This window comes from Eleutherodactylus coqui, chromosome 1 (genome assembly GCF_035609145.1).
Source record: "Eleutherodactylus coqui strain aEleCoq1 chromosome 1, aEleCoq1.hap1, whole genome shotgun sequence".
Lineage (NCBI taxonomy): Eukaryota > Metazoa > Chordata > Amphibia > Anura > Eleutherodactylidae > Eleutherodactylus > Eleutherodactylus coqui.
The window spans coordinates 59,035,190-59,060,406 of record NC_089837.1 but is presented as its reverse complement, the minus strand read 5'-3'; the positions used below and the strand labels follow the sequence as shown (position 1 = coordinate 59,060,406).

At 47.8% G+C, this 25,217-nt stretch overlaps 42 non-coding genes across 42 annotated transcripts; 14 read left to right on the top strand and 28 right to left on the bottom strand.

Moving 5' to 3' along the window:
• Window positions 1-75: 75 nt before the first annotated feature.
• Window positions 76-149, bottom strand: TRNAN-GUU (transfer RNA asparagine (anticodon GUU)). The gene has a single exon. It is a non-coding gene; the product is annotated as a tRNA-Asn (tRNA).
• A 798-nt stretch (window positions 150-947) lies between these two features.
• On the bottom strand, window positions 948-1,031 carry TRNAR-UCU (transfer RNA arginine (anticodon UCU)). Its single transcript is given in 2 exon segments — window positions 948-983; window positions 995-1,031. It is a non-coding gene; the product is annotated as a tRNA-Arg (tRNA).
• Window positions 1,032-1,201: 170 nt separating this feature from the next.
• TRNAA-CGC (transfer RNA alanine (anticodon CGC)) lies at window positions 1,202-1,274 on the top strand. Its single transcript has one exon. It is a non-coding gene; the product is annotated as a tRNA-Ala (tRNA).
• Window positions 1,275-1,532: 258 nt separating this feature from the next.
• Window positions 1,533-1,606, bottom strand: TRNAN-GUU (transfer RNA asparagine (anticodon GUU)). Its single transcript has one exon. It is a non-coding gene; the product is annotated as a tRNA-Asn (tRNA).
• Window positions 1,607-2,404: 798 nt separating this feature from the next.
• Window positions 2,405-2,488, bottom strand: TRNAR-UCU (transfer RNA arginine (anticodon UCU)). The gene is given in 2 exon segments: window positions 2,405-2,440; window positions 2,452-2,488. It is a non-coding gene; the product is annotated as a tRNA-Arg (tRNA).
• A 170-nt stretch (window positions 2,489-2,658) lies between these two features.
• On the top strand, window positions 2,659-2,731 carry TRNAA-CGC (transfer RNA alanine (anticodon CGC)). The gene has a single exon. It is a non-coding gene; the product is annotated as a tRNA-Ala (tRNA).
• Window positions 2,732-2,989: 258 nt separating this feature from the next.
• On the bottom strand, window positions 2,990-3,063 carry TRNAN-GUU (transfer RNA asparagine (anticodon GUU)). The gene has a single exon. It is a non-coding gene; the product is annotated as a tRNA-Asn (tRNA).
• A 798-nt stretch (window positions 3,064-3,861) lies between these two features.
• On the bottom strand, window positions 3,862-3,945 carry TRNAR-UCU (transfer RNA arginine (anticodon UCU)). Its single transcript is given in 2 exon segments — window positions 3,862-3,897; window positions 3,909-3,945. It is a non-coding gene; the product is annotated as a tRNA-Arg (tRNA).
• A 170-nt stretch (window positions 3,946-4,115) lies between these two features.
• Window positions 4,116-4,188, top strand: TRNAA-CGC (transfer RNA alanine (anticodon CGC)). The gene has a single exon. It is a non-coding gene; the product is annotated as a tRNA-Ala (tRNA).
• Window positions 4,189-4,446: 258 nt separating this feature from the next.
• On the bottom strand, window positions 4,447-4,520 carry TRNAN-GUU (transfer RNA asparagine (anticodon GUU)). The gene has a single exon. It is a non-coding gene; the product is annotated as a tRNA-Asn (tRNA).
• A 798-nt stretch (window positions 4,521-5,318) lies between these two features.
• On the bottom strand, window positions 5,319-5,402 carry TRNAR-UCU (transfer RNA arginine (anticodon UCU)). Its single transcript is given in 2 exon segments — window positions 5,319-5,354; window positions 5,366-5,402. It is a non-coding gene; the product is annotated as a tRNA-Arg (tRNA).
• Window positions 5,403-5,572: 170 nt separating this feature from the next.
• TRNAA-CGC (transfer RNA alanine (anticodon CGC)) lies at window positions 5,573-5,645 on the top strand. The gene has a single exon. It is a non-coding gene; the product is annotated as a tRNA-Ala (tRNA).
• Window positions 5,646-6,775: 1,130 nt separating this feature from the next.
• Window positions 6,776-6,859, bottom strand: TRNAR-UCU (transfer RNA arginine (anticodon UCU)). Its single transcript is given in 2 exon segments — window positions 6,776-6,811; window positions 6,823-6,859. It is a non-coding gene; the product is annotated as a tRNA-Arg (tRNA).
• A 170-nt stretch (window positions 6,860-7,029) lies between these two features.
• Window positions 7,030-7,102, top strand: TRNAA-CGC (transfer RNA alanine (anticodon CGC)). The gene has a single exon. It is a non-coding gene; the product is annotated as a tRNA-Ala (tRNA).
• A 258-nt stretch (window positions 7,103-7,360) lies between these two features.
• On the bottom strand, window positions 7,361-7,434 carry TRNAN-GUU (transfer RNA asparagine (anticodon GUU)). The gene has a single exon. It is a non-coding gene; the product is annotated as a tRNA-Asn (tRNA).
• Window positions 7,435-8,232: 798 nt separating this feature from the next.
• TRNAR-UCU (transfer RNA arginine (anticodon UCU)) lies at window positions 8,233-8,316 on the bottom strand. The gene is given in 2 exon segments: window positions 8,233-8,268; window positions 8,280-8,316. It is a non-coding gene; the product is annotated as a tRNA-Arg (tRNA).
• A 170-nt stretch (window positions 8,317-8,486) lies between these two features.
• On the top strand, window positions 8,487-8,559 carry TRNAA-CGC (transfer RNA alanine (anticodon CGC)). Its single transcript has one exon. It is a non-coding gene; the product is annotated as a tRNA-Ala (tRNA).
• Window positions 8,560-8,817: 258 nt separating this feature from the next.
• Window positions 8,818-8,891, bottom strand: TRNAN-GUU (transfer RNA asparagine (anticodon GUU)). Its single transcript has one exon. It is a non-coding gene; the product is annotated as a tRNA-Asn (tRNA).
• A 798-nt stretch (window positions 8,892-9,689) lies between these two features.
• On the bottom strand, window positions 9,690-9,773 carry TRNAR-UCU (transfer RNA arginine (anticodon UCU)). The gene is given in 2 exon segments: window positions 9,690-9,725; window positions 9,737-9,773. It is a non-coding gene; the product is annotated as a tRNA-Arg (tRNA).
• Window positions 9,774-9,943: 170 nt separating this feature from the next.
• On the top strand, window positions 9,944-10,016 carry TRNAA-CGC (transfer RNA alanine (anticodon CGC)). The gene has a single exon. It is a non-coding gene; the product is annotated as a tRNA-Ala (tRNA).
• Window positions 10,017-10,274: 258 nt separating this feature from the next.
• TRNAN-GUU (transfer RNA asparagine (anticodon GUU)) lies at window positions 10,275-10,348 on the bottom strand. Its single transcript has one exon. It is a non-coding gene; the product is annotated as a tRNA-Asn (tRNA).
• Window positions 10,349-11,146: 798 nt separating this feature from the next.
• TRNAR-UCU (transfer RNA arginine (anticodon UCU)) lies at window positions 11,147-11,230 on the bottom strand. The gene is given in 2 exon segments: window positions 11,147-11,182; window positions 11,194-11,230. It is a non-coding gene; the product is annotated as a tRNA-Arg (tRNA).
• A 170-nt stretch (window positions 11,231-11,400) lies between these two features.
• TRNAA-CGC (transfer RNA alanine (anticodon CGC)) lies at window positions 11,401-11,473 on the top strand. The gene has a single exon. It is a non-coding gene; the product is annotated as a tRNA-Ala (tRNA).
• Window positions 11,474-11,731: 258 nt separating this feature from the next.
• Window positions 11,732-11,805, bottom strand: TRNAN-GUU (transfer RNA asparagine (anticodon GUU)). Its single transcript has one exon. It is a non-coding gene; the product is annotated as a tRNA-Asn (tRNA).
• A 798-nt stretch (window positions 11,806-12,603) lies between these two features.
• On the bottom strand, window positions 12,604-12,687 carry TRNAR-UCU (transfer RNA arginine (anticodon UCU)). Its single transcript is given in 2 exon segments — window positions 12,604-12,639; window positions 12,651-12,687. It is a non-coding gene; the product is annotated as a tRNA-Arg (tRNA).
• A 170-nt stretch (window positions 12,688-12,857) lies between these two features.
• On the top strand, window positions 12,858-12,930 carry TRNAA-CGC (transfer RNA alanine (anticodon CGC)). Its single transcript has one exon. It is a non-coding gene; the product is annotated as a tRNA-Ala (tRNA).
• Window positions 12,931-14,060: 1,130 nt separating this feature from the next.
• TRNAR-UCU (transfer RNA arginine (anticodon UCU)) lies at window positions 14,061-14,144 on the bottom strand. The gene is given in 2 exon segments: window positions 14,061-14,096; window positions 14,108-14,144. It is a non-coding gene; the product is annotated as a tRNA-Arg (tRNA).
• Window positions 14,145-14,314: 170 nt separating this feature from the next.
• TRNAA-CGC (transfer RNA alanine (anticodon CGC)) lies at window positions 14,315-14,387 on the top strand. Its single transcript has one exon. It is a non-coding gene; the product is annotated as a tRNA-Ala (tRNA).
• A 258-nt stretch (window positions 14,388-14,645) lies between these two features.
• Window positions 14,646-14,719, bottom strand: TRNAN-GUU (transfer RNA asparagine (anticodon GUU)). Its single transcript has one exon. It is a non-coding gene; the product is annotated as a tRNA-Asn (tRNA).
• Window positions 14,720-15,504: 785 nt separating this feature from the next.
• On the bottom strand, window positions 15,505-15,588 carry TRNAR-UCU (transfer RNA arginine (anticodon UCU)). The gene is given in 2 exon segments: window positions 15,505-15,540; window positions 15,552-15,588. It is a non-coding gene; the product is annotated as a tRNA-Arg (tRNA).
• Window positions 15,589-15,758: 170 nt separating this feature from the next.
• On the top strand, window positions 15,759-15,831 carry TRNAA-CGC (transfer RNA alanine (anticodon CGC)). Its single transcript has one exon. It is a non-coding gene; the product is annotated as a tRNA-Ala (tRNA).
• A 258-nt stretch (window positions 15,832-16,089) lies between these two features.
• On the bottom strand, window positions 16,090-16,163 carry TRNAN-GUU (transfer RNA asparagine (anticodon GUU)). The gene has a single exon. It is a non-coding gene; the product is annotated as a tRNA-Asn (tRNA).
• A 798-nt stretch (window positions 16,164-16,961) lies between these two features.
• TRNAR-UCU (transfer RNA arginine (anticodon UCU)) lies at window positions 16,962-17,045 on the bottom strand. Its single transcript is given in 2 exon segments — window positions 16,962-16,997; window positions 17,009-17,045. It is a non-coding gene; the product is annotated as a tRNA-Arg (tRNA).
• Window positions 17,046-17,215: 170 nt separating this feature from the next.
• On the top strand, window positions 17,216-17,288 carry TRNAA-CGC (transfer RNA alanine (anticodon CGC)). Its single transcript has one exon. It is a non-coding gene; the product is annotated as a tRNA-Ala (tRNA).
• Window positions 17,289-17,546: 258 nt separating this feature from the next.
• TRNAN-GUU (transfer RNA asparagine (anticodon GUU)) lies at window positions 17,547-17,620 on the bottom strand. Its single transcript has one exon. It is a non-coding gene; the product is annotated as a tRNA-Asn (tRNA).
• Window positions 17,621-18,672: 1,052 nt separating this feature from the next.
• Window positions 18,673-18,745, top strand: TRNAA-CGC (transfer RNA alanine (anticodon CGC)). Its single transcript has one exon. It is a non-coding gene; the product is annotated as a tRNA-Ala (tRNA).
• Window positions 18,746-19,003: 258 nt separating this feature from the next.
• Window positions 19,004-19,077, bottom strand: TRNAN-GUU (transfer RNA asparagine (anticodon GUU)). Its single transcript has one exon. It is a non-coding gene; the product is annotated as a tRNA-Asn (tRNA).
• A 798-nt stretch (window positions 19,078-19,875) lies between these two features.
• On the bottom strand, window positions 19,876-19,959 carry TRNAR-UCU (transfer RNA arginine (anticodon UCU)). Its single transcript is given in 2 exon segments — window positions 19,876-19,911; window positions 19,923-19,959. It is a non-coding gene; the product is annotated as a tRNA-Arg (tRNA).
• A 501-nt stretch (window positions 19,960-20,460) lies between these two features.
• Window positions 20,461-20,534, bottom strand: TRNAN-GUU (transfer RNA asparagine (anticodon GUU)). Its single transcript has one exon. It is a non-coding gene; the product is annotated as a tRNA-Asn (tRNA).
• Window positions 20,535-21,332: 798 nt separating this feature from the next.
• Window positions 21,333-21,416, bottom strand: TRNAR-UCU (transfer RNA arginine (anticodon UCU)). The gene is given in 2 exon segments: window positions 21,333-21,368; window positions 21,380-21,416. It is a non-coding gene; the product is annotated as a tRNA-Arg (tRNA).
• Window positions 21,417-21,586: 170 nt separating this feature from the next.
• On the top strand, window positions 21,587-21,659 carry TRNAA-CGC (transfer RNA alanine (anticodon CGC)). The gene has a single exon. It is a non-coding gene; the product is annotated as a tRNA-Ala (tRNA).
• A 258-nt stretch (window positions 21,660-21,917) lies between these two features.
• On the bottom strand, window positions 21,918-21,991 carry TRNAN-GUU (transfer RNA asparagine (anticodon GUU)). Its single transcript has one exon. It is a non-coding gene; the product is annotated as a tRNA-Asn (tRNA).
• Between the last annotated feature and the right edge of the window lie 3,226 nt (window positions 21,992-25,217).

Below are 25,217 nucleotides of genomic sequence, written 5' to 3'. Positions count from 1 at the left end.
GCTCAGACGCACTGACAGCCACGGCTTTACGTGTAACATACGGCGCAAACAAAAGGCGCAAACAAAAGGCAAGCCCGTCCCTGGGTGGGCTTGAACCACCAACCTTTCGGTTAACAGCCGAACGCGCTAACCGATTGCGCCACAGAGACAACCACACGTTGTGCCGCAGGCCAAATCCTCAGTCAGGTCAACTATATTCTCTCAGGTGACTACCTAAACAATAATATCAAAAAAAGGAAAAGAAGAGATAAACTAGAAGACAACAGCGTGACTCCAAAGAGTACCCAACTGCCCACGGAGAGTGGCTCCCTGTTAGCGGCTTAGCAACAGTCAAAGGCTTCCTCAGCTTGGCCTCACCAGCGCCTTGTAAGCTATCCCAATGCAGCAGAGTGGCGCAGCGGAAGCGTGCTGGGCCCATAACCCAGAGGTCGATGGATCGAAACCATCCTCTGCTAGGAAGCTCAGTTTTTTGCAGTTCCTACCACATCCACATCTTCCTGGACAGCATAGTTTGAGAAATCGCTTTGTTTCTTTAGAAATGTCCTCTTCTCTGTCAATGCAGACATACATGCCTAAATACAGAAGATCATAGAATGGTAGAGCTTCCAACTCCAGGGTCATGGGGTCCAAGCCCCTGCTCAGTGCAGGATTACCTAAATCATTCCAGACAGACAGTTGTCCAGCCTTTGTTTGAACACTTCCATGGAAGGAGAACTCATCACCACCCGTGGTAACCTGTACCACTCAGTGATCACTCTCACTATCAGAAAGTTTTTTCTAATATGCCATTTAGAAAAGGGCTCTTTCCTTTGCACTGCAGATCAAAACTGAATGCTAAATCAGTCGCCTTAAAAAGCTGCAAGGCAGGGCTACGACAACAAATGAAGTCCTAGGCAGGTTTCTTGCCTAAGAGCACACTACAAGCTACCACAGTGCGCTAGAACATACGACTCTGGTGGGACTCGAACCCACAACCTTTGAATCACTTTCAATCTAGAAGTCCAATGCGCTATCCATTGCGCCACAGAGCCACTCCTAAGCCTTGCGTGTAGTCATTTTGTGGCTGGGAAAAGGCCAGTGCATCTCACTTTCGTGACATCTATACTTAAAGAAAAAAAGGCCTCAACTTTGGAAACTCTTGAATGCTGGGAATGTGCTAAAATTGCCGATCAGAGTAGACAGGTGTGTAAACAGCCGTCACGGGGGATTAGCTCACATGGTAGAGCGCTCGCTTCGCATGCGAGAGGTAGCGGGATCGATGCCCGCATCCTCCAAGATCTTTACTTGCCAGCGCTTTGAAACTCTAGCATGATGGCCTTTTTATCTTTGGCGCTCAAAGAACTGGCCTTCGATAGCTCAGCTGGTAGAGCGGAGGACTGTAGAAGCAAATTAGCAATCCTTAGGTCGCTGGTTCAATTCCGGCTCGAAGGACCTTTTTGGCTAGCATTACCATTTTGAAGCTTTCAAACGGCTCAGACGCACTGACAGCCACGGCTTTACGTGTAACATACGGCGCAAACAAAAGGCAAGCCCGTCCCTGGGTGGGCTTGAACCACCAACCTTTCGGTTAACAGCCGAACGCGCTAACCGATTGCGCCACAGAGACAACCACACGTTGTGCCGCAGGCCAAATCCTCAGTCAGGTCAACTATATTCTCTCAGGTGACTACCTAAACAATAATATCAAAAAAAGGAAAAGAAGAGATAAACTAGAAGACAACAGCGTGACTCCAAAGAGTACCCAACTGCCCACGGAGAGTGGCTCCCTGTTAGCGGCTTAGCAACAGTCAAAGGCTTCCTCAGCTTGGCCTCACCAGCGCCTTGTAAGCTATCCCAATGCAGCAGAGTGGCGCAGCGGAAGCGTGCTGGGCCCATAACCCAGAGGTCGATGGATCGAAACCATCCTCTGCTAGGAAGCTCAGTTTTTTGCAGTTCCTACCACATCCACATCTTCCTGGACAGCATAGTTTGAGAAATCGCTTTGTTTCTTTAGAAATGTCCTCTTCTCTGTCAATGCAGACATACATGCCTAAATACAGAAGATCATAGAATGGTAGAGCTTCCAACTCCAGGGTCATGGGGTCCAAGCCCCTGCTCAGTGCAGGATTACCTAAATCATTCCAGACAGACAGTTGTCCAGCCTTTGTTTGAACACTTCCATGGAAGGAGAACTCATCACCACCCGTGGTAACCTGTACCACTCAGTGATCACTCTCACTATCAGAAAGTTTTTTCTAATATGCCATTTAGAAAAGGGCTCTTTCCTTTGCACTGCAGATCAAAACTGAATGCTAAATCAGTCGCCTTAAAAAGCTGCAAGGCAGGGCTACGACAACAAATGAAGTCCTAGGCAGGTTTCTTGCCTAAGAGCACACTACAAGCTACCACAGTGCGCTAGAACATACGACTCTGGTGGGACTCGAACCCACAACCTTTGAATCACTTTCAATCTAGAAGTCCAATGCGCTATCCATTGCGCCACAGAGCCACTCCTAAGCCTTGCGCGTAGTCATTTTGTGGCTGGGAAAAGGCCAGTGCATCTCACTTTCGTGACATCTATACTTAAAGAAAAAAAGGCCTCAACTTTGGAAACTCTTGAATGCTGGGAATGTGCTAAAATTGCCGATCAGAGTAGACAGGTGTGTAAACAGCCGTCACGGGGGATTAGCTCACATGGTAGAGCGCTCGCTTCGCATGCGAGAGGTAGCGGGATCGATGCCCGCATCCTCCAAGATCTTTACTTGCCAGCGCTTTGAAACTCTAGCATGATGGCCTTTTTATCTTTGGCGCTCAAAGAACTGGCCTTCGATAGCTCAGCTGGTAGAGCGGAGGACTGTAGAAGCAAATTAGCAATCCTTAGGTCGCTGGTTCAATTCCGGCTCGAAGGACCTTTTTGGCTAGCATTACCATTTTGAAGCTTTCAAACGGCTCAGACGCACTGACAGCCACGGCTTTACGTGTAACATACGGCGCAAACAAAAGGCAAGCCCGTCCCTGGGTGGGCTTGAACCACCAACCTTTCGGTTAACAGCCGAACGCGCTAACCGATTGCGCCACAGAGACAACCACACGTTGTGCCGCAGGCCAAATCCTCAGTCAGGTCAACTATATTCTCTCAGGTGACTACCTAAACAATAATATCAAAAAAAGGAAAAGAAGAGATAAACTAGAAGACAACAGCGTGACTCCAAAGAGTACCCAACTGCCCACGGAGAGTGGCTCCCTGTTAGCGGCTTAGCAACAGTCAAAGGCTTCCTCAGCTTGGCCTCACCAGCGCCTTGTAAGCTATCCCAATGCAGCAGAGTGGCGCAGCGGAAGCGTGCTGGGCCCATAACCCAGAGGTCGATGGATCGAAACCATCCTCTGCTAGGAAGCTCAGTTTTTTGCAGTTCCTACCACATCCACATCTTCCTGGACAGCATAGTTTGAGAAATCGCTTTGTTTCTTTAGAAATGTCCTCTTCTCTGTCAATGCAGACATACATGCCTAAATACAGAAGATCATAGAATGGTAGAGCTTCCAACTCCAGGGTCATGGGGTCCAAGCCCCTGCTCAGTGCAGGATTACCTAAATCATTCCAGACAGACAGTTGTCCAGCCTTTGTTTGAACACTTCCATGGAAGGAGAACTCATCACCACCCGTGGTAACCTGTACCACTCAGTGATCACTCTCACTATCAGAAAGTTTTTTCTAATATGCCATTTAGAAAAGGGCTCTTTCCTTTGCACTGCAGATCAAAACTGAATGCTAAATCAGTCGCCTTAAAAAGCTGCAAGGCAGGGCTACGACAACAAATGAAGTCCTAGGCAGGTTTCTTGCCTAAGAGCACACTACAAGCTACCACAGTGCGCTAGAACATACGACTCTGGTGGGACTCGAACCCACAACCTTTGAATCACTTTCAATCTAGAAGTCCAATGCGCTATCCATTGCGCCACAGAGCCACTCCTAAGCCTTGCGCGTAGTCATTTTGTGGCTGGGAAAAGGCCAGTGCATCTCACTTTCGTGACATCTATACTTAAAGAAAAAAAGGCCTCAACTTTGGAAACTCTTGAATGCTGGGAATGTGCTAAAATTGCCGATCAGAGTAGACAGGTGTGTAAACAGCCGTCACGGGGGATTAGCTCACATGGTAGAGCGCTCGCTTCGCATGCGAGAGGTAGCGGGATCGATGCCCGCATCCTCCAAGATCTTTACTTGCCAGCGCTTTGAAACTCTAGCATGATGGCCTTTTTATCTTTGGCGCTCAAAGAACTGGCCTTCGATAGCTCAGCTGGTAGAGCGGAGGACTGTAGAAGCAAATTAGCAATCCTTAGGTCGCTGGTTCAATTCCGGCTCGAAGGACCTTTTTGGCTAGCATTACCATTTTGAAGCTTTCAAACGGCTCAGACGCACTGACAGCCACGGCTTTACGTGTAACATACGGCGCAAACAAAAGGCAAGCCCGTCCCTGGGTGGGCTTGAACCACCAACCTTTCGGTTAACAGCCGAACGCGCTAACCGATTGCGCCACAGAGACAACCACACGTTGTGCCGCAGGCCAAATCCTCAGTCAGGTCAACTATATTCTCTCAGGTGACTACCTAAACAATAATATCAAAAAAAGGAAAAGAAGAGATAAACTAGAAGACAACAGCGTGACTCCAAAGAGTACCCAACTGCCCACGGAGAGTGGCTCCCTGTTAGCGGCTTAGCAACAGTCAAAGGCTTCCTCAGCTTGGCCTCACCAGCGCCTTGTAAGCTATCCCAATGCAGCAGAGTGGCGCAGCGGAAGCGTGCTGGGCCCATAACCCAGAGGTCGATGGATCGAAACCATCCTCTGCTAGGAAGCTCAGTTTTTTGCAGTTCCTACCACATCCACATCTTCCTGGACAGCATAGTTTGAGAAATCGCTTTGTTTCTTTAGAAATGTCCTCTTCTCTGTCAATGCAGACATACATGCCTAAATACAGAAGATCATAGAATGGTAGAGCTTCCAACTCCAGGGTCATGGGGTCCAAGCCCCTGCTCAGTGCAGGATTACCTAAATCATTCCAGACAGACAGTTGTCCAGCCTTTGTTTGAACACTTCCATGGAAGGAGAACTCATCACCACCCGTGGTAACCTGTACCACTCAGTGATCACTCTCACTATCAGAAAGTTTTTTCTAATATGCCATTTAGAAAAGGGCTCTTTCCTTTGCACTGCAGATCAAAACTGAATGCTAAATCAGTCGCCTTAAAAAGCTGCAAGGCAGGGCTACGACAACAAATGAAGTCCTAGGCAGGTTTCTTGCCTAAGAGCACACTACAAGCTACCACAGTGCGCTAGAACATACGACTCTGGTGGGACTCGAACCCACAACCTTTGAATCACTTTCACTCTAGAAGTCCAATGCGCTATCCATTGCGCCACAGAGCCACTCCTAAGCCTTGCGCGTAGTCATTTTGTGGCTGGGAAAAGGCCAGTGCATCTCACTTTCGTGACATCTATACTTAAAGAAAAAAAGGCCTCAACTTTGGAAACTCTTGAATGCTGGGAATGTGCTAAAATTGCCGATCAGAGTAGACAGGTGTGTAAACAGCCGTCACGGGGGATTAGCTCACATGGTAGAGCGCTCGCTTCGCATGCGAGAGGTAGCGGGATCGATGCCCGCATCCTCCAAGATCTTTACTTGCCAGCGCTTTGAAACTCTAGCATGATGGCCTTTTTATCTTTGGCACTCAAAGAACTGGCCTTCGATAGCTCAGCTGGTAGAGCGGAGGACTGTAGAAGCAAATTAGCAATCCTTAGGTCGCTGGTTCAATTCCGGCTCGAAGGACCTTTTTGGCTAGCATTACCATTTTGAAGCTTTCAAACGGCTCAGACGCACTGACAGCCACGGCTTTACGTGTAACATACGGCGCAAACAAAAGGCAAGCCCGTCCCTGGGTGGGCTTGAACCACCAACCTTTCGGTTAACAGCCGAACACGCTAACCGATTGCGCCACAGAGACAACCACACGTTGTGCCGCAGGCCAAATCCTCAGTCAGGTCAACTATATTCTCTCAGGTGACTACCTAAACAATAATATCAAAAAAAGGAAAAGAAGAGATAAACTAGAAGACAACAGCGTGACTCCAAAGAGTACCCAACTGCCCACGGAGAGTGGCTCCCTGTTAGCGGCTTAGCAACAGTCAAAGGCTTCCTCAGCTTGGCCTCACCAGCGCCTTGTAAGCTATCCCAATGCAGCAGAGTGGCGCAGCGGAAGCGTGCTGGGCCCATAACCCAGAGGTCGATGGATCGAAACCATCCTCTGCTAGGAAGCTCAGTTTTTTGCAGTTCCTACCACATCCACATCTTCCTGGACAGCATAGTTTGAGAAATCGCTTTGTTTCTTTAGAAATGTCCTCTTCTCTGTCAATGCAGACATACATGCCTAAATACAGAAGATCATAGAATGGTAGAGCTTCCAACTCCAGGGTCATGGGGTCCAAGCCCCTGCTCAGTGCAGGATTACCTAAATCATTCCAGACAGACAGTTGTCCAGCCTTTGTTTGAACACTTCCATGGAAGGAGAACTCATCACCACCCGTGGTAACCTGTACCACTCAGTGATCACTCTCACTATCAGAAAGTTTTTTCTAATATGCCATTTAGAAAAGGGCTCTTTCCTTTGCACTGCAGATCAAAACTGAATGCTAAATCAGTCGCCTTAAAAAGCTGCAAGGCAGGGCTACGACAACAAATGAAGTCCTAGGCAGGTTTCTTGCCTAAGAGCACACTACAAGCTACCACAGTGCGCTAGAACATACGACTCTGGTGGGACTCGAACCCACAACCTTTGAATCACTTTCACTCTAGAAGTCCAATGCGCTATCCATTGCGCCACAGAGCCACTCCTAAGCCTTGCGCGTAGTCATTTTGTGGCTGGGAAAAGGCCAGTGCATCTCACTTTCGTGACATCTATACTTAAAGAAAAAAAGGCCTCAACTTTGGAAACTCTTGAAGGCTGGGAATGTGCTAAAATTGCCGATCAGAGTAGACAGGTGTGTAAACAGCCGTCACGGGGGATTAGCTCACATGGTAGAGCGCTCGCTTCGCATGCGAGAGGTAGCGGGATCGATGCCCGCATCCTCCAAGATCTTTACTTGCCAGCGCTTTGAAACTCTAGCATGATGGCCTTTTTATCTTTGGCGATCAAAGAACTGGCCTTCGATAGCTCAGCTGGTAGAGCGGAGGACTGTAGAAGCAAATTAGCAATCCTTAGGTCGCTGGTTCAATTCCGGCTCGAAGGACCTTTTTGGCTAGCATTACCATTTTGAAGCTTTCAAACGGCTCAGACGCACTGACAGCCACGGCTTTACGTGTAACATACGGCGCAAACAAAAGGCAAGCCCGTCCCTGGGTGGGCTTGAACCACCAACCTTTCGGTTAACAGCCGAACGCGCTAACCGATTGCGCCACAGAGACAACCACACGTTGTGCCGCAGGCCAAATCCTCAGTCAGGTCAACTATATTCTCTCAGGTGACTACCTAAACAATAATATCAAAAAAAGGAAAAGAAGAGATAAACTAGAAGACAACAGCGTGACTCCAAAGAGTACCCAACTGCCCACGGAGAGTGGCTCCCTGTTAGCGGCTTAGCAACAGTCAAAGGCTTCCTCAGCTTGGCCTCACCAGCGCCTTGTAAGCTATCCCAATGCAGCAGAGTGGCGCAGCGGAAGCGTGCTGGGCCCATAACCCAGAGGTCGATGGATCGAAACCATCCTCTGCTAGGAAGCTCAGTTTTTTGCAGTTCCTACCACATCCACATCTTCCTGGACAGCATAGTTTGAGAAATCGCTTTGTTTCTTTAGAAATGTCCTCTTCTCTGTCAATGCAGACATACATGCCTAAATACAGAAGATCATAGAATGGTAGAGCTTCCAACTCCAGGGTCATGGGGTCCAAGCCCCTGCTCAGTGCAGGATTACCTAAATCATTCCAGACAGACAGTTGTCCAGCCTTTGTTTGAACACTTCCATGGAAGGAGAACTCATCACCACCCGTGGTAACCTGTACCACTCAGTGATCACTCTCACTATCAGAAAGTTTTTTCTAATATGCCATTTAGAAAAGGGCTCTTTCCTTTGCACTGCAGATCAAAACTGAATGCTAAATCAGTCGCCTTAAAAAGCTGCAAGGCAGGGCTACGACAACAAATGAAGTCCTAGGCAGGTTTCTTGCCTAAGAGCACACTACAAGCTACCACAGTGCGCTAGAACATACGACTCTGGTGGGACTCGAACCCACAACCTTTGAATCACTTTCACTCTAGAAGTCCAATGCGCTATCCATTGCGCCACAGAGCCACTCCTAAGCCTTGCGCGTAGTCATTTTGTGGCTGGGAAAAGGCCAGTGCATCTCACTTTCGTGACATCTATACTTAAAGAAAAAAAGGCCTCAACTTTGGAAACTCTTGAATGCTGGGAATGTGCTAAAATTGCCGATCAGAGTAGACAGGTGTGTAAACAGCCGTCACGGGGGATTAGCTCACATGGTAGAGCGCTCGCTTCGCATGCGAGAGGTAGCGGGATCGATGCCCGCATCCTCCAAGATCTTTACTTGCCAGCGCTTTGAAACTCTAGCATGATGGCCTTTTTATCTTTGGCGCTCAAAGAACTGGCCTTCGATAGCTCAGCTGGTAGAGCGGAGGACTGTAGAAGCAAATTAGCAATCCTTAGGTCGCTGGTTCAATTCCGGCTCGAAGGACCTTTTTGGCTAGCATTACCATTTTGAAGCTTTCAAACGGCTCAGACGCACTGACAGCCACGGCTTTACGTGTAACATACGGCGCAAACAAAAGGCAAGCCCGTCCCTGGGTGGGCTTGAACCACCAACCTTTCGGTTAACAGCCGAACGCGCTAACCGATTGCGCCACAGAGACAACCACACGTTGTGCCGCAGGCCAAATCCTCAGTCAGGTCAACTATATTCTCTCAGGTGACTACCTAAACAATAATATCAAAAAAAGGAAAAGAAGAGATAAACTAGAAGACAACAGCGTGACTCCAAAGAGTACCCAACTGCCCACGGAGAGTGGCTCCCTGTTAGCGGCTTAGCAACAGTCAAAGGCTTCCTCAGCTTGGCCTCACCAGCGCCTTGTAAGCTATCCCAATGCAGCAGAGTGGCGCAGCGGAAGCGTGCTGGGCCCATAACCCAGAGGTCGATGGATCGAAACCATCCTCTGCTAGGAAGCTCAGTTTTTTGCAGTTCCTACCACATCCACATCTTCCTGGACAGCATAGTTTGAGAAATCGCTTTGTTTCTTTAGAAATGTCCTCTTCTCTGTCAATGCAGACATACATGCCTAAATACAGAAGATCATAGAATGGTAGAGCTTCCAACTCCAGGGTCATGGGGTCCAAGCCCCTGCTCAGTGCAGGATTACCTAAATCATTCCAGACAGACAGTTGTCCAGCCTTTGTTTGAACACTTCCATGGAAGGAGAACTCATCACCACCCGTGGTAACCTGTACCACTCAGTGATCACTCTCACTATCAGAAAGTTTTTTCTAATATGCCATTTAGAAAAGGGCTCTTTCCTTTGCACTGCAGATCAAAACTGAATGCTAAATCAGTCGCCTTAAAAAGCTGCAAGGCAGGGCTACGACAACAAATGAAGTCCTAGGCAGGTTTCTTGCCTAAGAGCACACTACAAGCTACCACAGTGCGCTAGAACATACGACTCTGGTGGGACTTGAACCCACAACCTTTGAATCACTTTCAATCTAGAAGTCCAATGCGCTATCCATTGCGCCACAGAGCCACTCCTAAGCCTTGCGTGTAGTCATTTTGTGGCTGGGAAAAGGCCAGTGCATCTCACTTTCGTGACATCTATACTTAAAGAAAAAAAGGCCTCAACTTTGGAAACTCTTGAATGCTGGGAATGTGCTAAAATTGCCGATCAGAGTAGACAGGTGTGTAAACAGCCGTCACGGGGGATTAGCTCACATGGTAGAGCGCTCGCTTCGCATGCGAGAGGTAGCGGGATCGATGCCCGCATCCTCCAAGATCTTTACTTGCCAGCGCTTTGAAACTCTAGCATGATGGCCTTTTTATCTTTGGCGCTCAAAGAACTGGCCTTCGATAGCTCAGCTGGTAGAGCGGAGGACTGTAGAAGCAAATTAGCAATCCTTAGGTCGCTGGTTCAATTCCGGCTCGAAGGACCTTTTTGGCTAGCATTACCATTTTGAAGCTTTCAAACGGCTCAGACGCACTGACAGCCACGGCTTTACGTGTAACATACGGCGCAAACAAAAGGCAAGCCCGTCCCTGGGTGGGCTTGAACCACCAACCTTTCGGTTAACAGCCGAACGCGCTAACCGATTGCGCCACAGAGACAACCACACGTTGTGCCGCAGGCCAAATCCTCAGTCAGGTCAACTATATTCTCTCAGGTGACTACCTAAACAATAATATCAAAAAAAGGAAAAGAAGAGATAAACTAGAAGACAACAGCGTGACTCCAAAGAGTACCCAACTGCCCACGGAGAGTGGCTCCCTGTTAGCGGCTTAGCAACAGTCAAAGGCTTCCTCAGCTTGGCCTCACCAGCGCCTTGTAAGCTATCCCAATGCAGCAGAGTGGCGCAGCGGAAGCGTGCTGGGCCCATAACCCAGAGGTCGATGGATCGAAACCATCCTCTGCTAGGAAGCTCAGTTTTTTGCAGTTCCTACCACATCCACATCTTCCTGGACAGCATAGTTTGAGAAATCGCTTTGTTTCTTTAGAAATGTCCTCTTCTCTGTCAATGCAGACATACATGCCTAAATACAGAAGATCATAGAATGGTAGAGCTTCCAACTCCAGGGTCATGGGGTCCAAGCCCCTGCTCAGTGCAGGATTACCTAAATCATTCCAGACAGACAGTTGTCCAGCCTTTGTTTGAACACTTCCATGGAAGGAGAACTCATCACCACCCGTGGTAACCTGTACCACTCAGTGATCACTCTCACTATCAGAAAGTTTTTTCTAATATGCCATTTAGAAAAGGGCTCTTTCCTTTGCACTGCAGATCAAAACTGAATGCTAAATCAGTCGCCTTAAAAAGCTGCAAGGCAGGGCTACGACAACAAATGAAGTCCTAGGCAGGTTTCTTGCCTAAGAGCACACTACAAGCTACCACAGTGCGCTAGAACATACGACTCTGGTGGGACTCGAACCCACAACCTTTGAATCACTTTCAATCTAGAAGTCCAATGCGCTATCCATTGCGCCACAGAGCCACTCCTAAGCCTTGCGCGTAGTCATTTTGTGGCTGGGAAAAGGCCAGTGCATCTCACTTTCGTGACATCTATACTTAAAGAAAAAAAGGCCTCAACTTTGGAAACTCTTGAATGCTGGGAATGTGCTAAAATTGCCGATCAGAGTAGACAGGTGTGTAAACAGCCGTCACGGGGGATTAGCTCACATGGTAGAGCGCTCGCTTCGCATGCGAGAGGTAGCGGGATCGATGCCCGCATCCTCCAAGATCTTTACTTGCCAGCGCTTTGAAACTCTAGCATGATGGCCTTTTTATCTTTGGCGCTCAAAGAACTGGCCTTCGATAGCTCAGCTGGTAGAGCGGAGGACTGTAGAAGCAAATTAGCAATCCTTAGGTCGCTGGTTCAATTCCGGCTCGAAGGACCTTTTTGGCTAGCATTACCATTTTGAAGCTTTCAAACGGCTCAGACGCACTGACAGCCACGGCTTTACGTGTAACATACGGCGCAAACAAAAGGCAAGCCCGTCCCTGGGTGGGCTTGAACCACCAACCTTTCGGTTAACAGCCGAACGCGCTAACCGATTGCGCCACAGAGACAACCACACGTTGTGCCGCAGGCCAAATCCTCAGTCAGGTCAACTATATTCTCTCAGGTGACTACCTAAACAATAATATCAAAAAAAGGAAAAGAAGAGATAAACTAGAAGACAACAGCGTGACTCCAAAGAGTACCCAACTGCCCACGGAGAGTGGCTCCCTGTTAGCGGCTTAGCAACAGTCAAAGGCTTCCTCAGCTTGGCCTCACCAGCGCCTTGTAAGCTATCCCAATGCAGCAGAGTGGCGCAGCGGAAGCGTGCTGGGCCCATAACCCAGAGGTCGATGGATCGAAACCATCCTCTGCTAGGAAGCCCAGTTTTTTGCAGTTCCTACCACATCCACATCTTCCTGGACAGCATAGTTTGAGAAATCGCTTTGTTTCTTTAGAAATGTCCTCTTCTCTGTCAATGCAGACATACATGCCTAAATACAGAAGATCATAGAATGGTAGAGCTTCCAACTCCAGGGTCATGGGGTCCAAGCCCCTGCTCAGTGCAGGATTACCTAAATCATTCCAGACAGACAGTTGTCCAGCCTTTGTTTGAACACTTCCATGGAAGGAGAACTCATCACCACCCGTGGTAACCTGTACCACTCAGTGATCACTCTCACTATCAGAAAGTTTTTTCTAATATGCCATTTAGAAAAGGGCTCTTTCCTTTGCACTGCAGATCAAAACTGAATGCTAAATCAGTCGCCTTAAAAAGCTGCAAGGCAGGGCTACGACAACAAATGAAGTCCTAGGCAGGTTTCTTGCCTAAGAGCACACTACAAGCTACCACAGTGCGCTAGAACATACGACTCTGGTGGGACTCGAACCCACAACCTTTGAATCACTTTCACTCTAGAAGTCCAATGCGCTATCCATTGCGCCACAGAGCCACTCCTAAGCCTTGCGCGTAGTCATTTTGTGGCTGGGAAAAGGCCAGTGCATCTCACTTTCGTGACATCTATACTTAAAGAAAAAAAGGCCTCAACTTTGGAAACTCTTGAATGCTGGGAATGTGCTAAAATTGCCGATCAGAGTAGACAGGTGTGTAAACAGCCGTCACGGGGGATTAGCTCACATGGTAGAGCGCTCGCTTCGCATGCGAGAGGTAGCGGGATCGATGCCCGCATCCTCCAAGATCTTTACTTGCCAGCGCTTTGAAACTCTAGCATGATGGCCTTTTTATCTTTGGCGCTCAAAGAACTGGCCTTCGATAGCTCAGCTGGTAGAGCGGAGGACTGTAGAAGCAAATTAGCAATCCTTAGGTCGCTGGTTCAATTCCGGCTCGAAGGACCTTTTTGGCTAGCATTACCATTTTGAAGCTTTCAAACGGCTCAGACGCACTGACAGCCACGGCTTTACGTGTAACATACGGCGCAAACAAAAGGCAAGCCCGTCCCTGGGTGGGCTTGAACCACCAACCTTTCGGTTAACAGCCGAACACGCTAACCGATTGCGCCACAGAGACAACCACACGTTGTGCCGCAGGCCAAATCCTCAGTCAGGTCAACTATATTCTCTCAGGTGACTACCTAAACAATAATATCAAAAAAAGGAAAAGAAGAGATAAACTAGAAGACAACAGCGTGACTCCAAAGAGTACCCAACTGCCCACGGAGAGTGGCTCCCTGTTAGCGGCTTAGCAACAGTCAAAGGCTTCCTCAGCTTGGCCTCACCAGCGCCTTGTAAGCTATCCCAATGCAGCAGAGTGGCGCAGCGGAAGCGTGCTGGGCCCATAACCCAGAGGTCGATGGATCGAAACCATCCTCTGCTAGGAAGCTCAGTTTTTTGCAGTTCCTACCACATCCACATCTTCCTGGACAGCATAGTTTGAGAAATCGCTTTGTTTCTTTAGAAATGTCCTCTTCTCTGTCAATGCAGACATACATGCCTAAATACAGAAGATCATAGAATGGTAGAGCTTCCAACTCCAGGGTCATGGGGTCCAAGCCCCTGCTCAGTGCAGGATTACCTAAATCATTCCAGACAGACAGTTGTCCAGCCTTTGTTTGAACACTTCCATGGAAGGAGAACTCATCACCACCCGTGGTAACCTGTACCACTCAGTGATCACTCTCACTATCAGAAAGTTTTTTCTAATATGCCATTTAGAAAAGGGCTCTTTCCTTTGCACTGCAGATCAAAACTGAATGCTAAATCAGTCGCCTTAAAAAGCTGCAAGGCAGGGCTACGACAACAAATGAAGTCCTAGGCAGGTTTCTTGCCTAAGAGCACACTACAAGCTACCACAGTGCGCTAGAACATACGACTCTGGTGGGACTCGAACCCACAACCTTTGAATCACTTTCACTCTAGAAGTCCAATGCGCTATCCATTGCGCCACAGAGCCACTCCTAAGCCTTGCGCGTAGTCATTTTGTGGCTGGGAAAAGGCCAGTGCATCTCACTTTCGTGACATCTATACTTAAAGAAAAAAAGGCCTCAACTTTGGAAACTCTTGAATGCTGGGAATGTGCTAAAATTGCCGATCAGAGTAGACAGGTGTGTAAACAGCCGTCACGGGGGATTAGCTCACATGGTAGAGCGCTCGCTTCGCATGCGAGAGGTAGCGGGATCGATGCCCGCATCCTCCAAGATCTTTACTTGCCAGCGCTTTGAAACTCTAGCATGATGGCCTTTTTATCTTTGGCGCTCAAAGAACTGGCCTTCGATAGCTCAGCTGGTAGAGCGGAGGACTGTAGAAGCAAATTAGCAATCCTTAGGTCGCTGGTTCAATTCCGGCTCGAAGGACCTTTTTGGCTAGCATTACCATTTTGAAGCTTTCAAACGGCTCAGACGCACTGACAGCCACGGCTTTACGTGTAACATACGGCGCAAACAAAAGGCAAGCCCGTCCCTGGGTGGGCTTGAACCACCAACCTTTCGGTTAACAGCCGAACGCGCTAACCGATTGCGCCACAGAGACAACCACACGTTGTGCCGCAGGCCAAATCCTCAGTCAGGTCAACTATATTCTCTCAGGTGACTACCTAAACAATAATATCAAAAAAAGGAAAAGAAGAGATAAACTAGAAGACAACAGCGTGACTCCAAAGAGTACCCAACTGCCCACGGAGAGTGGCTCCCTGTTAGCGGCTTAGCAACAGTCAAAGGCTTCCTCAGCTTGGCCTCACCAGCGCCTTGTAAGCTATCCCAATGCAGCGGAAGCGTGCTGGGCCCATAACCCAGAGGTCGATGGATCGAAACCATCCTCTGCTAGGAAGCTCAGTTTTTTGCAGTTCCTACCACATCCACATCTTCCTGGACAGCATAGTTTGAGAAATCGCTTTGTTTCTTTAGAAATGTCCTCTTCTCTGTCAATGCAGACATACATGCCTAAATACAGAAGATCATAGAATGGTAGAGTTTCCAACTCCAGGGTCATGGGGTCCAAGCCCCTGCTCAGTGCAGGATTACCTAAATCATTCCAGACAGACAGTTGTCCAGCCTTTGTTTGAACACTTCCATGGAAGGAGAACTCATCACCACCCGTGGTAACCTGTACCACTCAGTGATCACTCTCACTATCAGAAAGTTTTTTCTAATATGCCATTTAGAAAAGGACTCTTTCCTTTGCACTGCAGATCAAAACTGAATGCTAAATCAGTCGCCTTAAAAAGCTGCAAGGCAGGGCTACGACAACAAATGAAGTCCTAGGCAGGTTTCTTGCCTAAGAGCACACTACAAGCTACCACAGTGCGCTAGAACATACGACTCTGGTGGGACTCGAACCCACAACCTTTGAATCACTTTCACTCTAGAAGTCCAATGCGCTATCCATTGCGCCACAGAGCCACTCCTAAGCCTTGCGCATAGTCATTTTGTGGCTGGGAAAAGGCCAGTGCATCTCACTTTCGTGACATCTATACTTAAAGAAAAAAAGGCCTCAACTTTGGAAACTCTTGAAGGCTGGGAATGTGCTAAAATTGCCGATCAGAGTAGACAGGTGTGTAAACAGCCGTCACGGGGGATTAGCTCACATGGTAGAGCGCTCGCTTCGCATGCGAGAGGTAGCGGGATCGATGCCCGCATCCTCCAAGATCTTTACTTGCCAGCGCTTTGAAACTCTAGCATGATGGCCTTTTTATCTTTGGCGCTCAAAGAACTGGCCTTCGATAGCTCAGCTGGTAGAGCGGAGGACTGTAGAAGCAAATTAGCAATCCTTAGGTCGCTGGTTCAATTCCGGCTCGAAGGACCTTTTTGGCTAGCATTACCATTTTGAAGCTTTCAAACGGCTCAGACGCACTGACAGCCACGGCTTTACGTGTAACATACGGCGCAAACAAAAGGCAAGCCCGTCCCTGGGTGGGCTTGAACCACCAACCTTTCGGTTAACAGCCGAACGCGCTAACCGATTGCGCCACAGAGACAACCACACGTTGTGCCGCAGGCCAAATCCTCAGTCAGGTCAACTATATTCTCTCAGGTGACTACCTAAACAATAATATCAAAAAAAGGAAAAGAAGAGATAAACTAGAAGACAACAGCGTGACTCCAAAGAGTACCCAACTGCCCACGGAGAGTGGCTCCCTGTTAGCGGCTTAGCAACAGTCAAAGGCTTCCTCAGCTTGGCCTCACCAGCGCCTTGTAAGCTATCCCAATGCAGCAGAGTGGCGCAGCGGAAGCGTGCTGGGCCCATAACCCAGAGGTCGATGGATCGAAACCATCCTCTGCTAGGAAGCTCAGTTTTTTGCAGTTCCTACCACATCCACATCTTCCTGGACAGCATAGTTTGAGAAATCGCTTTGTTTCTTTAGAAATGTCCTCTTCTCTGTCAATGCAGACATACATGCCTAAATACAGAAGATCATAGAATGGTAGAGCTTCCAACTCCAGGGTCATGGGGTCCAAGCCCCTGCTCAGTGCAGGATTACCTAAATCATTCCAGACAGACAGTTGTCCAGCCTTTGTTTGAACACTTCCATGGAAGGAGAACTCATCACCACCCGTGGTAACCTGTACCACTCAGTGATCACTCTCACTATCAGAAAGTTTTTTCTAATATGCCATTTAGAAAAGGGCTCTTTCCTTTGCACTGCAGATCAAAACTGAATGCTAAATCAGTCGCCTTAAAAAGCTGCAAGGCAGGGCTACGACAACAAATGAAGTCCTAGGCAGGTTTCTTGCCTAAGAGCACACTACAAGCTACCACAGTGCGCTAGAACATACGACTCTGGTGGGACTCGAACCCACAACCTTTGAATCACTTTCAATCTAGAAGTCCAATGCGCTATCCATTGCGCCACAGAGCCACTCCTAAGCCTTGCGCGTAGTCATTTTGTGGCTGGGAAAAGGCCAGTGCATCTCACTTTCGTGACATCTATACTTAAAGAAAAAAAGGCCTCAACTTTGGAAACTCTTGAATGCTGGGAATGTGCTAAAATTGCCGATCAGAGTAGACAGGTGTGTAAACAGCCGTCACGGGGGATTAGCTCACATGGTAGAGCGCTCGCTTCGCATGCGAGAGGTAGCGGGATCGATGCCCGCATCCTCCAAGATCTTTACTTGCCAGCGCTTTGAAACTCTAGCATGATGGCCTTTTTATCTTTGGCGCTCAAAGAACTGGCCTTCGATAGCTCAGCTGGTAGAGCGGAGGACTGTAGAAGCAAATTAGCAATCCTTAGGTCGCTGGTTCAATTCCGGCTCGAAGGACCTTTTTGGCTAGCATTACCATTTTGAAGCTTTCAAACGGCTCAGACGCACTGACAGCCACGGCTTTACGTGTAACATACGGCGCAAACAAAAGGCAAGCCCGTCCCTGGGTGGGCTTGAACCACCAACCTTTCGGTTAACAGCCGAACGCGCTAACCGATTGCGCCACAGAGACAACCACACGTTGTGCCGCAGGCCAAATCCTCAGTCAGGTCAACTATATTCTCTCAGGTGACTACCTAAACAATAATATCAAAAAAAGGAAAAGAAGAGATAAACTAGAAGACAACAGCGTGACTCCAAAGAGTACCCAACTGCCCACGGAGAGTGGCTCCCTGTTAGCGGCTTAGCAACAGTCAAAGGCTTCCTCAGCTTGGCCTCACCAGCGCCTTGTAAGCTATCCCAATGCAGCAGAGTGGCGCAGCGGAAGCGTGCTGGGCCCATAACCCAGAGGTCGATGGATCGAAACCATCCTCTGCTAGGAAGCTCAGTTTTTTGCAGTTCCTACCACATCCACATCTTCCTGGACAGCATAGTTTGAGAAATCGCTTTGTTTCTTTAGAAATGTCCTCTTCTCTGTCAATGCAGACATACATGCCTAAATACAGAAGATCATAGAATGGTAGAGCTTCCAACTCCAGGGTCATGGGGTCCAAGCCCCTGCTCAGTGCAGGATTACCTAAATCATTCCAGACAGACAGTTGTCCAGCCTTTGTTTGAACACTTCCATGGAAGGAGAACTCATCACCACCCGTGGTAACCTGTACCACTCAGTGATCACTCTCACTATCAGAAAGTTTTTTCTAATATGCCATTTAGAAAAGGGCTCTTCCCTTTGCACTGCAGATCAAAACTGAATGCTAAATCAGTCGCCTTAAAAAGCTGCAAGGCAGGGCTACGACAACAAATGAAGTCCTAGGCAGGTTTCTTGCCTAAGAGCACACTACAAGCTACCACAGTGCGCTAGAACATACGACTCTGGTGGGACTCGAACCCACAACCTTTGAATCACTTTCACTCTAGAAGTCCAATGCGCTATCCATTGTGCCACAGAGCCACTCCTAAGCCTTGCGCGTAGTCATTTTGTGGCTGGGAAAAGGCCAGTGCATCTCACTTTCGTGACATCTATACTTAAAGAAAAAAAGGCCTCAACTTTGGAAACTCTTGAATGCTGGGAATGTGCTAAAATTGCCGATCAGAGTAGACAGGTGTGTAAACAGCCGTCACGGGGGATTAGCTCACATGGTAGAGCGCTCGCTTCGCATGCGAGAGGTAGCGGGATCGATGCCCGCATCCTCCAAGATCTTTACTTGCCAGCGCTTTGAAACTCTAGCATGATGGCCTTTTTATCTTTGGCGCTCAAAGAACTGGCCTTTGATAGCTCAGCTGGTAGAGCGGAGGACTGTAGAAGCAAATTAGCAATCCTTAGGTCGCTGGTTCAATTCCGGCTCGAAGGACCTTTTTGGCTAGCATTACCATTTTGAAGCTTTCAAACGGCTCAGACGCACTGACAGCCACGGCTTTACGTGTAACATACGGCGCAAACAAAAGGCAAGCCCGTCCCTGGGTGGGCTTGAACCACCAACCTTTCGGTTAACAGCCGAACGCGCTAACCGATTGCGCCACAGAGACAACCACACGTTGTGGCGCAGGCCAAATCCTCAGTCAGGTCAACTATATTCTCTCAGGTGACTACCTAAACAATAATATCAAAAAAAGGAAAAGAAGAGATAAACTAGAAGACAACAGCGTGACTCCAAAGAGTACCCAACTGCCCACGGAGAGTGGCTCCCTGTTAGCGGCTTAGCAACAGTCAAAGGCTTCCTCAGCTTGGCCTCACCAGCGCCTTGTAAGCTATCCCAATGCAGCAGAGTGGCGCAGCGGAAGCGTGCTGGGCCCATAACCCAGAGGTCGATGGATCGAAACCATCCTCTGCTAGGAAGCTCAGTTTTTTGCAGTTCCTACCACATCCACATCTTCCTGGACAGCATAGTTTGAGAAATCGCTTTGTTTCTTTAGAAATGTCCTCTTCTCTGTCAATGCAGACATACATGCCTAAATACAGAAGATCATAGAATGGTAGAGCTTCCAACTCCAGGGTCATGGGGTCCAAGCCCCTGCTCAGTGCAGGATTACCTAAATCATTCCAGACAGACAGTTGTCCAGCCTTTGTTTGAACACTTCCATGGAAGGAGAACTCATCACCACCCGTGGTAACCTGTACCACTCAGTGATCACTCTCACTATCAGAAAGTTTTTTCTAATATGCCATTTAGAAAAGGGCTCTTTCCTTTGCACTGCAGATCAAAACTGAATGCTAAATCAGTCGCCTTAAAAAGCTGCAAGGCAGGGCTACGACAACAAATGAAGTCCTAGGCAGGTTTCTTGCCTAAGAGCACACTACAAGCTACCACAGTGCGCTAGAACATACGACTCTGGTGGGACTCGAACCCACAACCTTTGAATCACTTTCACTCTAGAAGTCCAATGCGCTATCCATTGCGCCACAGAGCCACTCCTAAGCCTTGCGCGTAGTCATTTTGTGGCTGGGAAAAGGCCAGTGCATCTCACTTTCGTGACATCTATACTTAAAGAAAAAAAGGCCTCAACTTTGGAAACTCTTGAATGCTGGGAATGTGCTAAAATTGCCGATCAGAGTAGACAGGTGTGTAAACAGCCGTCACGGGGGATTAGCTCACATGGTAGAGCGCTCGCTTCGCATGCGAGAGGTAGCGGGATCGATGCCTGCATCCTCCAAGATCTTTACTTGCCAGCGCTTTGAAACTCTAGCATGATGGCCTTTTTATCTTTGGCGCTCAAAGAACTGGCCTTCGATAGCTCAGCTGGTAGAGCGGAGGACTGTAGAAGCAAATTAGCAATCCTTAGGTCGCTGGTTCAATTCCGGCTCGAAGGACCTTTTTGGCTAGCATTACCATTTTGAAGCTTTCAAACGGCTCAGACGCACTGACAGCCACGGCTTTACGTGTAACATACGGCGCAAACAAAAGGCAAGCCCGTCCCTGGGTGGGCTTGAACCACCAACCTTTCGGTTAACAGCCGAACGCGCTAACCGATTGCGCCACAGAGACAACCACACGTTGTGCCGCAGGCCAAATCCTCAGTCAGGTCAACTATATTCTCTCAGGTGACTACCTAAACAATAATATCAAAAAAAGGAAAAGAAGAGATAAACTAGAAGACAACAGCGTGACTCCAAAGAGTACCCAACTGCCCACGGAGAGTGGCTCCCTGTTAGCGGCTTAGCAACAGTCAAAGGCTTCCTCAGCTTGGCCTCACCAGCACCTTGTAAGCTATCCCAATGCAGCAGAGTGGCGCAGCGGAAGCGTGCTGGGCCCATAACCCAGAGGTCGATGGATCGAAACCATCCTCTGCTAGGAAGCTCAGTTTTTTGCAGTTCCTACCACATCCACATCTTCCTGGACAGCATAGTTTGAGAAATCGCTTTGTTTCTTTAGAAATGTCCTCTTCTCTGTCAATGCAGACATACATGCCTAAATACAGAAGATCATAGAATGGTAGAGCTTCCAACTCCAGGGTCATGGGGTCCAAGCCCCTGCTCAGTGCAGGATTACCTAAATCATTCCAGACAGACAGTTGTCCAGCCTTTGTTTGAACACTTCCATGGAAGGAGAACTCATCACCACCCGTGGTAACCTGTACCACTCAGTGATCACTCTCACTATCAGAAAGTTTTTTCTAATATGCCATTTAGAAAAGGGCTCTTTCCTTTGCACTGCAGATCAAAACTGAATGCTAAATCAGTCGCCTTAAAAAGCTGCAAGGCAGGGCTACGACAACAAATGAAGTCCTAGGCAGGTTTCTTGCCTAAGAGCACACTACAAGCTACCACAGTGCGCTAGAACATACGACTCTGGTGGGACTCGAACCCACAACCTTTGAATCACTTTCACTCTAGAAGTCCAATGCGCTATCCATTGCGCCACAGAGCCACTCCTAAGCCTTGCGTGTAGTCATTTTGTGGCTGGGAAAAGGCCAGTGCATCTCACTTTCGTGACATCTATACTTAAAGAAAAAAAGGCCTCAACTTTGGAAACTCTTGAATGCTGGGAATGTGCTAAAATTGCCGATCAGAGTAGACAGGTGTGTAAACAGCCGTCACGGGGGATTAGCTCACATGGTAGAGCGCTCGCTTCGCATGCGAGAGGTAGCGGGATCGATGCCCGCATCCTCCAAGATCTTTACTTGCCAGCGCTTTGAAACTCTAGCATGATGGCCTTTTTATCTTTGGCGCTCAAAGAACTGGCCTTCGATAGCTCAGCTGGTAGAGCGGAGGACTGTAGAAGCAAATTAGCAATCCTTAGGTCGCTGGTTCAATTCCGGCTCGAAGGACCTTTTTGGCTAGCATTACCATTTTGAAGCTTTCAAACGGCTCAGACGCACTGACAGCCACGGCTTTACGTTTAACATACGGCGCAAACAAAAGGCAAGCCCGTCCCTGGGTGGGCTTGAACCACCAACCTTTCGGTTAACAGCCGAACGCGCTAACCGATTGCGCCACAGAGACAACCACACGTTGTGGCGCAGGCCAAATCCTCAGTCAGGTCAACTATATTCTCTCAGGTGACTACCTAAACAATAATATCAAAAAAAGGAAAAGAAGAGATAAACTAGAAGACAACAGCGTGACTCCAAAGAGTACCCAACTGCCCACGGAGAGTGGCTCCCTGTTAGCGGCTTAGCAACAGTCAAAGGCTTCCTCAGCTTGGCCTCACCAGCGCCTTGTAAGCTATCCCAATGCAGCAGAGTGGCGCAGCGGAAGCGTGCTGGGCCCATAACCCAGAGGTCGATGGATCGAAACCATCCTCTGCTAGGAAGCTCAGTTTTTTGCAGTTCCTACCACATCCACATCTTCCTGGACAGCATAGTTTGAGAAATCGCTTTGTTTCTTTAGAAATGTCCTCTTCTCTGTCAAAGCTGTCGTGGAACCTTCTTTTGGAACCACGCCTTACTCAATTTGGAATGTTTACAGCCCTCCATATTAATTCTGAATTGATAATGCGCATAAGAAGTTCCCACACTGACACGATGTTCAGCATGCATAGCTTCCTCAATTCTAACTTTAATGATCGGCGTGTAGCCTATTTTAAGAGTTTAACAAATCCGCCCATCTGGGCAGGTCAAATATTACATGCATACAACGTATTGTTTAATTATTGGATAAGCATCTTGCAATTCTTCCATCCTCCGGTCATCTGTGATTGGCCATCAGGTGGTGGATGAAATGAGTGGGTTGTCTTGGAGCCACGTGGGGTTCCTTCAATATGATTGGATGTTACATCATGAACTATAAATTGCACAAACCTCCCATGTTATTTGCATACGTTTCCAGTAAAGTCGCTGGGGAAATTTCTGCGGTTGTCCATGTCTGATTCCTAGTTCCGTATTAGTGCATGCAGCTGGACAGTCAAATATATTTATACATGTTGTTTACGGCTAAATTGCTGAATTCCATCTTTGTCAGCATCTTTGTCAGCAGAGTTATGAAAAACAGATATTTCATATAAGCGGAAGTACCTATTGCATAACTTGTAGCAAGACATTATATTTGTAGCAAGACAGAAATATGTATACAGAATGTTCAATTGACAACTGTCTACTGCCAAAGCCCACCGATCCATAATATAGGAATACTGGACTTCCACCACAGACCCCCCTTGAAACTATCTGTTTCACTAAACTCGCCCTGCTCCGTCCCACCCCAATCCCCCACCGCTGACCCTAGACTCGCATTGCGTTGTAGACGACTAGGCCTACTACTGCCATGGGGGTATAGGATGGTTCGACATCATCACATTCTGGATCCATGATGACGACAGTTGCGCTGACAGTGGGCTTTTTGTTGGACGTCGTAGTGGGACAGGTGGACCAGGCAGTCATCAGGGTCGGAATACACTGTATGCAACGACAAACAGAAATTAGAATGACTATAAAGGTGACAACCATAATTAGGTTAGGAGAGGTGCGACTTTCACTAATTCAGGTAAAAACTGCATAACTTGTATAGAACCCCGCCTTCTTGACGTTAACTCGATTCATCAACAAGAGTGCAAAATCAGGGCTATCTAATTACTGATCAATATGACTGAACCCCTGTCTCATTAGTAAGTGCATTATCATATATATTAGTCTGGAAGGAAAGAGCTACAAGGTGATTATTCCCACTTCCCTTTTCCAGAGGCGGCAAGGTAACAGGACCAGGGGCGTTGTAACACCGGCATGTTGCGTGGACATAAGCAGAGTGCACTGCAGATAAAATAAAGCAGAATCTTAGCAAAAACCTATCACAGTGTTCTAAATACACAATGTTCCAAAACTTATTTTTTATATATTTTTCCCTTCTCCTGTTAGGTACCTTACTGAGGAAACCAGACTAAGGTTAGCTCTTTTTAGTTAGTGCGGTCAGCTTCTTAATGGCAACTACGTTTTTACCTGTGGGTCACGTTTTGTCTGGAATGTAGGTACAAGTCTCCCCTATCATTTTACCGATACTCCCTTTTTTTGCCTAAAATCGTACCTAGTGCCATTCTATTTTGAAAAGTCGTAGTCGAGGTAGGTTCTATTGGTCGACTAGTCCCTATAAGGCGTCTCTAGTATAATTTATAAACCGCTGTTAATTATAATAAACATAATTAATCCAGTCAACATTCATTTACCCTAATGATCGGGAAAATGGACTCGAATCTAGTTTTAACTTGGTCTCTAATTTTTAAAACTTGTCAGGTACCCCCCTTGGCTATCCTACGATGTCAATGTATACGTGTAGATCTGAACTATCACCAGGATCCTCTCTTCTCACTCTAATGTGCTGTACTAGAAGTACATACTAGTAGTGTGCACAGGTACGCACGGCGTGGGACTCCTTAATCTTCACCCACACCAATGTCCCTCCTGGAGATAGTCCTAATGGTGAACACGTCCAGTTCGCCTCACCCTTGCGTCAGGGTTTTCCCACTGCCCGTAAGTCCCTACTCCTAAAAGGGGAGGGATCCCTACCTCACCTCAGAAGGAGGCCATGGATTCCCTGGGCTTATTTCCGGGCATCCATACCCTCTATCTGTACGAGTTAACACCCCACAGGGTGTGCCCTCGCCGGAACCTAAGGTCTTCTGCACTTTCCCTAGGCAAATGGGAAGTCCACTGACAGTCCATCTTATGAGACTGAGGTAGGCGCAGTACTGGAACATTTCTCCATTCTTCTGGTAACGTACCTGGTTGGCATTATCGGAACTGGCTCTTCATCTTTTTCAAACAAGGGAAACATTGGTCACATTAAAGGGAGAATACACGTACAGGAAATTACATACCCCACCTCTTTCTGCGAAAATCATATCCACGGCCACTCTATTTTGGAACGCCATGGATGCAGTGGGCCCTAACTGGTCAGCTAACCCTTGTAAAGCATCTCTGGTGTAGTTTACAAACCTCTGCTGATTGTAATAGATATAATTCATCTAATCTACATTATTACTAACAGTGACAAAGCAAATGAGGAATCAAAACCTGCTTTAACCTGATCTCTAGAATTAAATTAATCTCGCTCCCCCCTTGGCACTCCTATTACATCTATGTGTACATGTGGATCAAAGTTACCACCTGGAGCGTCAACGTCTCTCTTAGCACGATGCAGTGTTGGATTCTCACCCTCAGTGTAGGCTTCATATTGCACATTTGATTGTATTAATTTGTTCTGAAACAGGGGGCTAGTGTACAGTAGTCAAAGGTGTGTGTTA